Source organism: Phasianus colchicus, chromosome 1 (assembly GCF_987193195.1).
Source record: "Phasianus colchicus chromosome 1, bPhaCol1.hap1.1, whole genome shotgun sequence".
Taxonomy (NCBI): Eukaryota; Metazoa; Chordata; class Aves; order Galliformes; family Phasianidae; genus Phasianus; species Phasianus colchicus.
The window spans coordinates 101,426,076-101,440,881 of record NC_143436.1 but is presented as its reverse complement, the minus strand read 5'-3'; positions in this window follow the sequence as shown (position 1 = coordinate 101,440,881).

Here is a 14,806-nt window from a genome sequence, read left to right as displayed (position 1 = left end):
TGCCTTTTCCTCAAATCCAAATGCAGTAATGCTTTAATGAAATACCTCTCATGAAATGACAGCTCTGTCAATAAGCTCCCCAGTGGTGGTGTTCAGGCTGTATGCTGATTGGGAATACCAGTCTCTGGAGAAATTCCTTAGAGATTGTGACTAGTCTATTACCTCTGGCTTTCCCAACTCTGGTGGCCACACATCAATTCAAAGCTGCTTATGGTTCTTATATCTTGACTTTGGGGGACATCTTGCCAGCTCATCTGTAGAGTGTCCATATAAGAGAGTCTTGCCATCATGCAAGATGTTTCTTTGAAACCTTTGCTGACCATCTTGATGTACTACTGGCATTCAGGAATGAAAAATCATCTCAGGCACTTTTATTTTAATTTCTCTATTTTAGCTTTCTATTTTCCACACTCTGCATGTCCCCAATGACCACTCTAGCTTAACATTCAATTTGCATCCATTTGTAGCTGAAGAAAAAAATTATCTCTGTGCTTTCTTTCAGTGTATAATAAGTCTGCCAGGTGCCTTTTGGCCACAGCACTAATCAGTTTATGGGAAGTTTCATCTAAGGCTGGCCTCTTATAGATAAAACCATATTTTTTAAAAAATATAATTGGATGAAAGCCAAAACCACCTCCTTTGGGAGAATGGCATTTCGGTTTTGCCCACACCCCTTGATATACAAGCCACCAACCTGCAGTGCCAACCATACTTTTAAGGCTCCAAACTCCCCTTTGAACTATTTACAGCCTGTTTAATTATACTTTTTCTGTTATAATACCTCAGCAGTGTTAAAACATCACAGTTTCTGTTAACACCTGCAACCTGGGAACACTGCACAGTTTAACACATCAGTGTTTTTAATATACCATGGGTAGCTACATTATAGACAAATGACTTGCTGTTTTCATTTCTCTTTTGTTCCATTTTCCAGATCACAAAATTTAAAGTTGTTAGTTTAGTTGCGGATCTGACAGGTTAGAACTGGCATCTCAGCATCTTTCATATTTTCAAAACTACCAGATGCTACACCTAGACTATTTTTCCCAAAGGGAAAAATATTATTTCTGTATTCATCATGCTCAAACAATTTCAGTTGTGGAATTTTTCAATGAAATACCTTGGATAATGAACCCAAAGAGCTGTAATTAGAAAAGGTGCTTTTCAGAAGATATAAAAAACATACTTAACCCAGTGCTCTGATTTTATGAAGTAACCATGAAGACCCACAGTAATAATTTAGGCAGCAGCTAACTCCCTAGTATTGTTTTCCATATAAGTATTGTATAAATATAGGATAAAACAGGCTGTAAGATTACTCCATTTTGGAGGTTGGGAAGTTCTTCTTTTCATAGTCTTTCTTATAAGCAAATGAAAAGGAGAAGATTCTTAAGGGCAGAAATTATGAACCTGAAATAGAAATCTAGTTCCTTTGGCATTTACTCTTTTGAAAACTCATCTATCTCTTGAAAAACATGAACTGCCATTCTGGAAGTGAAGCTTCTTAACAGAAAGAATGGGCAGATATGCTTGAATCAGGCAATGTTCAATTTCCATGGTATTGCTACAAGTTTAAGATCTTCCTAGGCCTTTTGCTTCATTGCCTATGTTGCAGAGAAACTACAGTTCAATGTCTGTTTTATCTTATCACCCTGCAATATCATAAAACTACCTACAAGTTTTATCTTCTAGATATAGTGCCATTTTTGGCACCATGGACAGACTTCATATTTATGCTTAGCATAAATTAGTGAATGTTTTGCTTGCTTTTAATCTAATATTCCAGTCACATCCTGCAGAGATGCTTTATATTACTCCTGTGAAGAATTCTGATGGCATTGTTGTATGTGCATCCTACTCTCTGTTAGTAAACATTTGCTAAGTGATATAATGTAGAGTTTGTTGCAGCACCTTTTTTCATACCATTCATAGAGGCTTGGCATATGGCATGTAAAAGGATATCTAATACATCTCTGTGTTGTTTTCTCTTTTTTTGGTTATTTTTTGTGGGTTTTTTTTTTTTTTTTTTTTTTTTTTTTTTTTTTTTTTTAATCCCTGCTGCTACAAGCCCATTGTAGTATTTGTAGTTGTAGTAGGTACTGTTTATTTTGGTCTGCCAAAGCCTCGTGAGGTTTTGCTAAGTGAGTTCAGAATTTCCACAGCAATGAAGCGAGGTCAGTATTCAGAAATCAGAGCTACTGCCAAGGATTGGTGACTTGGTTATGGGACTTTGTCTCATACGTAGATAATGCAGACATGATAATCCCTATGCCTGCTAAATTAGAGCACTAATCACTCCCATTTGCAGCAGTCTATATTCCTTTTCCTGCCAACTTATAATGGCTTTCTAATTGATTATTTCTGAATCTTCCAATAGTTTCTTTGTGGGTGACTTATCTGGTCAAAGGAGAAATCTGCAGTAAAGGTATCTACAACAGTGTTTGACATTTAGAAAATAGACACTTCTAGGGAGTACTTCAACTTATGGTTTTCTGTAATAAGTAAATCATGTTCTAGAAGATCCCGTTTCTCTCCAGTGACTACAGAGGAGTTCACGGTTCAAGGAGACAGTAACATCCTAGGTATCTGAAGCCAAATGAAAATTAATACCAGCCATTAAATCTACCTTGATTTCTGTGAAGGACTCAGCAAGATTTACTGTTTGATTTTACATCTGTAATGAGTCCTTCTGTGCTTTCTCTCAAATCTTGTGTATTTCAATTTATTTATTTTTTTATGGAATGCAGAGCCTACACTTTTTGTATTAGAGACAGCTTCCCTTCCTGTTAAAGATTAAAACAATTAAACATAAGAGTCTCAGAATCAAACTTCAATGAATTATTCAAAGAATTATTTTCTATCTATTTTCCATTTTGAAAATCATTTCTATTTCCATAACTGAGCAGATCCACCAGGATGCTGCTAAGGCTCTGAGGAGAAGCTTTTTGGTATCTAAAGGATGCCTATAATAAAGAAGGGAATAAAGTCTTTATCAGGATCTGTTGTGATAGGACAAGGGGAAATAGTTTCAAACTAAAAGAGGAGAGATTTAAACTGGTTATAAAGAAGAAGTTTTTTACAATAAGGATGATCTGGCACAGATTACCCAGAGCTGCGCTGGATGCTCTGAGCAACCCGATCTAGCTGTAGCTGTCCCTGTTCAGTGCAGGGGAGTTGCTCTAGATGTTCCTTAAGAGTCCCTTCCAACTCAAAAGATGCTATGAGTCTATGATTTCAGTGCCACCTGCGATTTGAGGGTGCAGCATGAAATGCTGTTTCAGTTCTCTTCAGCTGTGCTTCAGACTTCACAGAATATTATTCTTCTCCATCTTGTTTTATTCCTGCCACTCATGGTGTTCAGGGATCCACTGATGCCTAAGAGACCTGCAGAAAATATGTTGTTCTTTGCATCATTTTGCCTACCTGTACTATTACCAAATTAGTCCTCGAGCTTCACAGTTGAGGTCAATCCAGTGTTTGAAATGGAATCAATTGAAGTGAATAATTTCCTGTGAGAGTTGTGCATGTGTTGAGATCCCTCCATACAGAGTGGACTGAGGGACTTCCAGCCCAGAGAGAAAAAGCATAAAAAATGTTGCAGTTACTTTTTTTCTTAAATACAAGAGTCAGAAAAGCAATATGATCAATATGTTTACTACCTAGAATACAAGCAGTCCAGCTAACTACTTTCTCTTTTGGAAATACAATAGAAATGGGGAAGAAAGCTCTAGAATACAAAATGAGACAGATTGTTAAAAATAAATCATCAGCAGCAAAACACTCCTAGAGGCAGTTGGGATCTGCAAAAAAACCTGAAAGATCCAGCAAAGTCTATTGTTGTTTCAGCTGCAATTTTATATATTCACATTTGGATAAGCCTTCAAAATAGAGGTTCAGAGTCTTCCCTGAGTTTATTTAGGTAGAGATGCCAGCAGTGAATTCAGCAATCAATCAGCAGACAACACAAGCCAGTCCAAATGGAATGCTTCTATTGAATTTTCTGTAGGAGATATAAGTAAGTTGAAGTTGATGGTTCTCACTCTCTCTCTTTTCTCTAATTTAACTGTTGGAAAATTCTCAATATGATGCATCTGTAAATAAAGAAATGTGCTGCTTAGCAGCAGAAAGGTATTAAAGCCTCTGTATCATGAAAGAAACTGATAAAGATTCCAGTCCAAGTTCTGTATTTTTCTTTGGCCTGAATCTAAATGCTGATATGGGGAGAATTTCCGCACTTCTTTAGAATGACCAAGGCCCAGTTTTGGCTCTGAATGTTTTAGTTCCAGTAAGCATGTTAACAGAAGAAACAGTCTCCAAGGGGGGGAAAAAAAAAAAAAAAGTTGAATTCTGTGACAGTGATTTTGGCTTTGTTGTAATGATGTAAATAGTAACAGCTGCACACAATATAAAGAATTACACAACTGGCTGGGCCATCATCACAGCTTGCAAGGAGGATGCTTTACAAATAAACAGCAAATGGTCAGAATGTGAGCCTTGTGGCTCAGTCAATAAAGAATGGCACTGGCTGCTAGGACAGCATAGGCAGTATTGGCGGATGGAAGGTGAACATAAGAGGCTTGAGAATATAAATGTTTGTGGATGAAGAAGAAACAAGGGAAACATTATGGAAGCTCACTAAGCTATCAGATGTGTAATAGGAGCTTTCAGAGAACAGAATCAAGCTCTTTTTTTTATGTCCCGGATACCTCTGAGGAAGTACAGCCTGTGACAAAACCACTGTAGATACCATGGTAGCCAACCTATGGTGAGGACTGAGGAACTCAGCAGAAGTGAGTATCTCCAGGCATTTGAACTGTCTAGGTAAGCTCAAGAGGACAACTTTTTCTTAATTATCATAATAAGAATTCACCATCCAGTGGCATATGCTACTACTTCTGTGGATGGTATCTTATTTTCATTGTGACATTATCTTTTTCCTTTCACTAGAAATTTATACCTCACTTCATAAAGACAGCAGTTCCTGCAATTCACTTTGAAGTTCACCATTTAGAAACATAGCACTGTTTCAAATTACAATACTTTGTCATAGTCATCAATCATCAGAAAATAGCATTACGTGTGGAAGAACTGTGTACTTCAGTGACAAAACACTGGAGATGCTAAAGATAACTCTCATAGCAGACAGGACCAAGACACTAACATGCAGGAAGATAAAAGGATAGAAAGAAGTGATGCAAACTGAGGAGATGCGATGAAATACATGCTATTCTCCATTTGCTGATCATTATATCAATTCACAGTGAATTTGTACTTTCAGTTCAAGGATGAGGCAAAGCATCAGAATCTCACCATATGAAATGTGGTATGGAAAACTGCTCCACAGAAAGTATCTTGTTGCTTTTAGGGATTTTAACGTTCACACACATTCCTGGTGTCAAAACACTTTTTAAAAAATCTGAATTTTCTTGGACAAGTATCACATTATACTCTTTAATATGTATTCTGGGGCCAAGCCATTCTCTGTCTGTTCTTTGATCTTTACTCTGCTATACCATGCAACTGGAAAGCCAGAAGCAATAAATTTTTGAAATTATTAAGCAGCATTTTCTCTGGAAATTCTGACTTTGATTTACATAGGCAGGGCAAGAAACCAACAGAAAAAAAAAAAAAAGACAGAGCTGAGTGAGCAGAGGAGGTCAGTGAAGAAAAGAAATAGATGTATCTGGAAGACTAATACAAAGTACTGGTTTTCACTTTCCCTATCATTTAAGAATAGCAAGGGAATTAAGAACAAAAGAAAAAGTGAACCAGTGCTGTTCTGTACTGTTCCTCAAATAATAGACAGGGCTGAAGTTTCTGTCCATTATGTTGTGACCAGCTCATGCTTCTGTACTGAATTTCTGAGATGCTTCCCAGGTGAGTGCAAGTAAATCAGAACTGGCTCTAGGAGACAAGGTCCTGTGTTTGTGGGCTGATATCTGACCAGCACTAGGACAAAGAGACATCTGTATCCATGGCTTCTTCTTATTTGCCTACCCCTACAAAACTTTCTCCAGACAAGTTTTAGCTTACCATATAAACATCTCTTTTTAAATATCTACTTACGTTAAATTTTCCTTTGGAATAGTTTTACTGGAATCAAAGTATCTGAAGCTTTAACCTAATTTCTCTTACAAGTTTTTGACCTTTCCAACTTCATTAATATAAGACTAAGTAAACGTGTATGCAGTTTCTTAAATGCTGGAGGAGAATGAAACAGATATTCAGACGGACAGTAGCCATCTGAAAATTCTGATCCATATTCCTGGCCGAGAAAGAACAGTAAACCAGCTCTGTGTTTCCCTGATTCTGCAAGTTTCCCAGCATTGGTGCACTCCAGCACCAGCTCACAGTGCAAGGCTGCTCTGTTTTCCACCAATTGCCAGCAGTCTCACAGGGTTGGCAGCTCCCACTGCTGGAGTCCAGCCAGGAATGAGGTGTCCCTGGCCACCATCCTCTCAGCTAATGGCAGGGACAGGAGGTGTACAGGCTCCTGAAGCAACCACTTGAGGTCTCTTGAAGTGGGACAGAATGCTCTAGTTTTGGGTCAGATGTGACTGCCCCAAAATGATGAAAAAACATGCTTTGTGCTCTAAAATTTCTGTGTTGAGGAACTGTAGATGGTCAACATACAAGATAAGAAATGAAAAAAACCTGCAGAATATCTTAAGGGTGTTTCTCTTAGATCTTCACTCGAAGCAAGATCTTTACTGATCTTAATTGTACAGACAATCTGTAGAGATGACAGAGGTGGCCTTGTAAGCACTCAGTGATGACAACCATTACAAGTACACAGCTCTACATTGCTCATCAAAGCACAGAACAGCCTGGTATGGAAATCCCTCCAGCTTGCCCAAAACTAGTACATCAGAATGGTACAGTCCAGAATACGGTAGGCTTTCTGGTTCTCCGCGGGCCAGCATGGTTTGAAAATGTAGCACAAATGTAATACAAACCAGTGCTATCATAGCTTCATTTTTCCTAGATGTAGCAAATAATGTAGGATCCACAAGTAAATCTACTTTTATAAATTTACCCGTAGTTCTTTCTTTCTTATGGAGGAGAATAAATCAGATATAAGGGCACTTCTAGCAGCACTTCCTTACATATATGAGATTACTTCAGAGGTCAAAATGTTTCTGCTTTGAATGCTGTACTCTGGAGGAACAATAAAAAGCTCAATTCCTAATAGTATAGATATGCATATTCCATTATTTCTACTATAAACTGTGAGTTACTAGTAAAAGTGGCATTTTCCAAGTAAGATGTGTTACAAAGTGGTTATATATCAGTGTGATACTTAACAATAAACTTAGACCATAACAAAATAGAAGTAAGCAGTTTATTTGGGTAAGTAGGTTCTCAATAGTGATAAAATACACTATTGTACTTAAAGGGAATGAAAAATTTTGAAACTGCTTTAAAAAATTAACTCTTTGTAATAAACCTTCCTGTTCTAGCATAAATGGGATGACAGACAATGAAATGCTACAAGCCAACATTAAGACATTACTCCAAGATGTGAGATATTTAAGCAGTGTACACGTAATATCTCCGAACCTCATTAATAATGCTAAACTTATTGTTTACACAGCCAGGCTACCCACCAGTGGTAATCCAAACCATGGGATAATTCATTCTTGAGTTGTGTTTTTTGTGCATGCTGATAGAATTAACTGTCACCCATCCTCAGGAAAATTCTCTTAGGTTTTAGTCTTTCTCTTGTTGCTGTTATTGGTTTTTGTTTATTTATTTGTTTGTTTTTTGTTATAGCAAAAATTAAAATGAGAAAGTAGTTTTCAAAATGCTTCTCTTGCTGTTCTAGCTATGCTTATTTTTAATAGAAAAAGAGTAGTCTATTGTATTGAACTGTTATATGGTATCAGCAGTGCTCTAATGTATTCATTCATCTACCTCTTAGCTATCCTTACATCTACCACCATGGAATAAAATCTTGCTTGTAATGGTTATAGGCAAAGGGATGTGTTTATGTCTAAATACATTTTTGTGATAGAGTTTTGAATTCATTTATATATATATATATGTATATACATATAGGCAATAAATAGTTTAGATGGGATATTTCCCTCCTTTTCAGATAGATTATTTTACATAAATATCTTTCAAAATAATCTAATACACTAAAAATTGTAAGTACGACTTTGCTCAATATGCAGACTTTGATAAATAATGTAGACATTTTAAAGTTACTCAAAAGAGGGTTACAGAATGACAGATTTTGCACATTTTTTACATTTGAAAGTTAAAATATGTGTTTTATTAGGCACTAGTAATATTCTTTTATGCTGATTCAAGAGTTGGCTCTTTATAGATATTTTCTGAGTAAATCCCCACAGATTCAAAATTATTTTTAACTCATTCCTAACTGGAAAAATGTCATAATATAAATATGTGACTTCTGTCCCTCTCCTGTGGACATACATAAGTAAAGCAACTATTGAAAATAGTCTCCGATGCTTTCTAACTACATAAAAACATTTGGTTGTAAAATATAAGGTTTCATCTACTGTAGGCAGGTGAAAGACTGAAACCTCTGGGATCCTCACATTTCTAAATACCTTTGTTGTCAGAGGAAATCTGTATTTTCAAGTCACCCTCCATATCAGCCTATGTGTTCTTCAAAGGTTTCTGTCTACCTTTTGAAGTACACAATCCATATCCAACACTAAAGCTTTTCTAAGTGGAGACTGGCAGCTGCAAAAATAGACTGTAAATCTAGTTTCGGCCAGACTGTAAGTAGATTTAAAGACATATTTTAAAAACTCCTGAGAGCCTGTCTTGATTACTGTGCCAAGAATTTCTACCTTGACATTTTCACTCAGTAACTCCATTCCCTAGCGACCCAGAAACCTCTCTGCTTCTCATTACCTTCCCCTTAATGCTTCTTAAGAAAAAACAGCTCTGGATAAGAAGCCCCTGATGTATACTGCTTCCAATGAAAAGCTGGAGCAAATGATCGATGCTTTATCTGTTGATAGAAATACAAGCATTCTTTCCACATGCTGCCATATTGGTAGTAATAGAAACAAGACAAAGACACTGTGCTTTACTCTTTAATTCTGTTATAGCAAATGACTGCTGTGGGCTGTGTTCTTCCATTCTTACCCGAAATGACCAGAAACATGTTTTGTTATTCTTGAGAAACACACTTGGATATTCAGACAGTGGCATCTTGAAGGTTCCAAACATTAAAACTGGTGAGACTAGAGAATGCATCTACTTCTGTTTCTTTAGATTTCAAAATGCTTTACAAAGACAGTAGCCATAGCTACTCCATTAAAAAAATTGTAAAAAATAAGACTACATCACAGCAGTCTGAAACCTCTTCAAGGATAAAGCTATCTCTGAACTCATCAAGCACATGAGAATTGGTAAGGAATAGAACCTTAGAACTCAGATGCCCAATGAGCTATCACATCAATGAATCTGAAGTAATTTTGAGCCCATGGCATCACAATTATTTCTTACAGCTGAAAGTTTTTTTTTATTTGAAAGTTTCAATTCCTAGTCTTCTGAACCCAAACCTAGTTCAGTCACTGTCAGACCTTTCATTTTAGAGTATCTGTTGTTCTAGAAATTATTTTGAGACACATTTTTCATGTGTAGAAGATGGCATTTTTAATGCATGTAAGATGTTGGCTATGAACAGGAAAAACATATTATGACCTCTCTCTTTAGCATTTTCCTAAAATGTATAATTATTCTGAGTTGTACCACCATAATAGGTCTTCAAAGGAATGAAGTCATATAACTTTGTGAAATTTGGGTCTTTGGATTTTTCAAAATTGAAAATAGGTAAGTGCCAGTGCTGGCAGATGACTTGCATTCTTCCTGGAAGAGTATTTATTTTATTTTTTATTTATTCAAAGTAGCAAGAGAAAAGAAAGCACAAAAAGACAATCCTGAATAATCCTGTAATACTTTCAGAACATACTTGGTGGTTGATGCAACACTGAAGTATTCTTTGGTTTTTCTAAAGTAATAAGGAATTATTACTTTTAATACCTCTGTCAGTGGCTTTCAGACCATATTTCTCATTCTACCCCAATCAGAGTTTCAAAGGAACTGTTCCAGATCCTTTCTTTATCCTCAGTGATTCTCTTTTCAGGAATAAGGATCTAGTAGAGCTCTATGGCAGTGTAGGAGTTATCTCAAAAGAAATCACATGCAAATAAATCATTTACAGGAACTTTATTTTCCTGTTTATAATTTATGGTGGGATTTTAATGTAAATTAAAATGTAAATGTAAATTAATGGAGAAAATAAATCACTTTCTTTTTTTATAATTCATTATTGTCATTATAGCATGGTTATCATAGTGTTTAGATTTTGTTTTTATTATTTAGATGGTTCAGAATGCCTTAGCAGCGTTAATATTCACATGTTGTTTTATTACAAGTATATTACTAGTTTCATAATGTCTAAGAAGTGATACAAAATTAATTGTTGATGAAGAAATTAATTACAATAAGATTCACAGGAGGAACAGTAACATCTGGCTTCATTCTTTATGATTTCCATTCTTATATGGCTGTAACATCTCGTAAAATCAATCAGTGATATAAAATAAGCATTGTAATTTGTCCTGAGAGAAGAAACTGCTAGACTAGAACTGTTTTGGCTAAGTCTGCTTTGGAGTGTATTTATATTAAAATGTTGACAGTCATGTGGAGGTGAAATTGCTTTTCCCTTCAAAAAGATTATAGGACAAAAATACTTGTCCTGATTCATGTTTCTAACATGCTTGTTTGTGGGTTAGCAAGGAAAAAGCACTAAGTACATGGAATTGTGAAAACAGAGTCTGAACTTTGAGCTCACTAGCTCAGACTGTATGGCTTCTAAGCAACGCAGCTTCTCTCAGAAAGGGATCCAGCCTCTGCAAAATCTCTTATCCCTTTTCCTCCACTGCTGCTACCCAGGGCTTCAGGTCCTTGGTGCACTATCAGAGAGAAATGCTTCATTTCCATCCTTCTTTTTGTTCACTGTCCTCTCCTTTAACTATCTAATTTATACATGGTGACCAGTCTTGCACCCTGCGGCACTTATTTGGCCAGATAAAATTAGTTATTTTAGGGTAGCAGATGTGGAAATGCAGCTGTCTATCAGGCCTTCCTTCCTTCAAAACCAGAGACTTCCGAGCTCATATCTTAAAAACAGCGTACGTACATATATGTACATCTGTGTGTATAGCTTCCTGAGCTCAGATGAGGCAACAAGGCAGGAGCGGGGGAAGAAAACAACGTTACCCATGTTGGGAGAGCTTGCTGTAAATAGGACAACTGATTTTACCAAACCCAAGTGAGCTGCGTTGAGTACAGTTTGAGTGCCTTGTCCTGTAGCATGCAGAAATTCATGAGTAGTTGGGATCTGAGCCTGTACACCGACACAATTTTGAATTGATGGCTTACTGGGAAATAACAGAGTTGTGACCCCATTGCTCTATGTCTACACTAACAAACCAGGACATATCCTCTTCAATAAGTTTCAGCCAGGGCTTCAAACAGTGCTAACTTCAAGCATGTTTTGAGGCCAGTTCTCTTGATAGTAGACAACTTAAAATGTTGAATAACAAGCCTAAAATGATTTCCTGAGTTAAGGATAGGCTAAGAATGAAGTCCCTGTGGCAGAAAGTGCGCACATTTAATAACTTAAGTAGCAACTGAACACAGAAATACGGAATCTGACAATTTCCAGCATCTAGAATATCTATTACTGGTACAGACTGAAATTAGGAGACTCTGTGAGGAGAAGGATTCAAGATCCATGATCTATATATTCTCAGAAGAATGCCTCATAGAAAAATAGCAGAGATTTTAAATGTCCTTTTTCTAGACTATATGTTGCAACACCATCTGCAGGCTTGCTAGAAAATTTTGCTTATTCAGCATCTGGAGGTGTCAGCTTCAAAAATGATGTTTAAGCCCAGAGGGTTAGCTATTGGACCTCAATCCATTAAGATACTCTCTTTAAGATATCTTACACCCACTCCTTGCCCCCTTCCCCAGTGCAGCAGCAAGAAAAGTAACATGACTCTCTCTAAGTAGCATGCATTTCACCTTAATAGTATATCAAATCAAATGAGCCCAATTCTCACCTCCATGGAGTTAAATGGATTTCATATTTGCAGAATTCCTTTGCATTGCAATTGATTTTAGAATTTCCCTCATTTCTTTCTTGAAGTCTTCAGTTGCTCCTGGCTTTCTTCTGCATTTTATATTTAAGGCTTTATTATTGTTCTTGCTATTACTGTTTGGAATTTTTCCAATCCTCATTGATTGTTTTTGCATTGCACAGAAAAATGTGCATTCTGTTCCATTTCCACAAGAGATGCTGCATCACAGCTCATGATCTACATGTAACATAATTCATGAACATGTCCTCCACAATTATTTTTCCTGAATTTTAAGTCCATTTATCAAACAGTTTGTCGTTGGCGGAGGGGAAAATTTAAAAGTATTATTTTCACTGTTTTCTAATGGAGTATTCAGGGTTATTACATTCAAAATCCTTCTTCATGCTGAAATTTCCTAAGCTTTTTATTTCAGAAATAGAAAAAAAATATTCAACACAAAACTAATACTTATTTCATTGCTTTTAAATCTTTTTTTTTTTTCATAACCAAATAGTTGATTTTTATCCTAATTCGTTCTGGAGCAGTATTTACAGGCAGTGCCACTGTATTCAGTATTTCCCATTGTTAGTATGTGCTAGAAAATTTTCATTTGAATGATGCTTAATCAACTGGCGAAAATGCACAGCAAGTGGTACGATCAAACTATCTCAGGAGGAATACAGAGACAGTGAAAAGGACTTAGAAATCAGCTGCTGCAGTCTTTATGGAAATACAGTATTTTCATAATTTATTTTGCCACAGTGCAGTCCCCCACAAAAACAAACAAACAGTAAGTCTGCAGAGCTGGTGTAGTTAGGAGTAAAAAACTCATGAAGCCATGCTTCTTGAGAACAGTATTACCACTAAAAGATATGATCAAAAGACCAAAGAATGACCAAATGGCTTGGGTTGGAAGGGACCTTAAAGCCCATCCAATTCCAACCCCCTGCCATGGGCAGGGCTGCCCCCCACCAGCTCAGCTGCCCAGGGCCCCATCCAACCTGGCCTTGGCACCTCCAGGGATGGGGCACCACAGCTTCTCTGGGCAGCTGTGCCAGTGCCTCACCGCCCTCTGAGGAAAAGATTTCCTCCTAACATCTAACCTAAATCTCTCTTCTTTTAGTTTGAAACTCTTCCAGCTTATCCTCTATCAGATTGGGTAAAGTCAATCTCCAAATTTTTATAGGCTCCCCCTTTTTTTACACTTTATTTCGTGAAGATGCTTCAGGATTTAACTTGTTAAAAAGCACAATCTATTTTAGCCAACGTTAATGAAAAGCTCCCAGTTTTGCTGATTATTTTCCTCTGGCTTCTAAATCATCAGCAGCTGCATGACAAGGTGGCATCCAAGCTATGAGTGAAACATTGTTCCTGAACGTACCTGTTCATAGGAACGTGCTGTGTTACAATGCTGCAACTCTGACACAGTTTATATACCTGCATAGCAATATTAGATTTAACAGTGTGTGTCTGTATTTTTATAGAAGTAGCTAATAAAACTGCAAAGATTTACAACAACTATTCAATTTTCCTATAATTATTGAAATTAGGATCCTAAGTGATCACAGCTATTATGAATACATGTAAAACACAAATTAATTAGAAAAATGTTTGATTTCGACGAGATTCTTTACTACTGTGTACTAGCCTCAATTAACTACCCATATCCTGTAAGGGTAAAATACAGATATTCTACTTTAATGACAGTATTTCAACTAATACCTAGAGGGAATGTATTGAATGTTGAAAAGGATTGTCTATGGCTATTACCAGTGTAACAGTAGATACTGTACTTGGACATGCTGATACTTTCACTTCCATCCTCTTGCATTTCCTCTTCATTAGGAGAAGCAAGTACCTGTAACTCAGCTACAGGAGTAGGAACAAAACAGTCACTGAACTGTCAATTGCTCAGTGGGTCACAGACAGGCACGCAAAAAAAGCACTTTAATCTCATTTGCATTTCCTGTCATCAAAATGGCCTTGGGTGAATAGATTGTGCTATAACTAATCCTAAAATTTAATAATAATAATAATAAAGTAGGGTAAGCCCTGCAAAAATAATCACATTAGAACTGAACTGATGAGATATTTTATTTAAGGAGGATCCATTTGACATTCTGAGCCTTTACCCTGCATTTGTTTCTTGCTTTCAACTTTCTGTGAGGGTTAATATATATACATATATATGTGTGTATATAGTTCAGTTAATCTTTTAGGTAATATTTTGATTTTGGTACTTGTTATGTGTGGCAAGGCCCATAATAAAATAATGGCTTTTTAAATTAAGCTTTGCAAAAAGGTTTTTTTTTATATTTTTGAAGGCTACAAAAATTGTATACGTTTATATGTGTGTGTGTGCATGTGTACATACATACATGAATGACTAACTCTCGCCTATATCCATTGGGCATTGTAAGTATGCTTGTTTTCTTAACAAACATACTGGTTCAAGTATTCTTGAATATCTGATTCTCTTATTCATAAACCTAAAACCATATTCAGAACCTTTAATCTCCAGAGGCAAAGTTTTATTCAGTCAAATTCACCATTTTTCAGAATTATATTTTTGTCAAATAACACAATACTGTGTGCATTCAAGAAAGACTTCTTGCATGTCCACCTAGATTGCTTTAGAAATCTGATATACAAGTTGAGTAGACACTGTTCTA